Source organism: Etheostoma spectabile, chromosome 4 (genome assembly GCF_008692095.1).
Source record: "Etheostoma spectabile isolate EspeVRDwgs_2016 chromosome 4, UIUC_Espe_1.0, whole genome shotgun sequence".
In the NCBI taxonomy this organism is placed as follows: Eukaryota; Metazoa; Chordata; class Actinopteri; order Perciformes; family Percidae; genus Etheostoma; species Etheostoma spectabile.
The window spans coordinates 3,791,996-3,792,263 of record NC_045736.1 but is presented as its reverse complement, the minus strand read 5'-3'; positions in this window follow the sequence as shown (position 1 = coordinate 3,792,263).

The window sequence follows — 268 nt, the reverse complement described above, 5'->3', positions numbered from 1 at the left end:
TGTTCATCAGAGTGATGGCTTGTGGAAAGAAACTGTCCCTGAGTCTTAACTTGTAACCAACCTAGTTCTTTCCATTTATTTCAATCCTGTTTTTATGCTGTTTTTATATTATTATTGGTTTTATGCACCTTTGTAATATTCATCCATAGATTTTATTGATGTTTGTATACTGATCTTGTGATTTTTTTTCTTTCTTTTTACCTTGTAAAATGCCTCTGAGTACCTTTGAAAGCATGTGCATGTATTATTATTATTATTATTATTATTA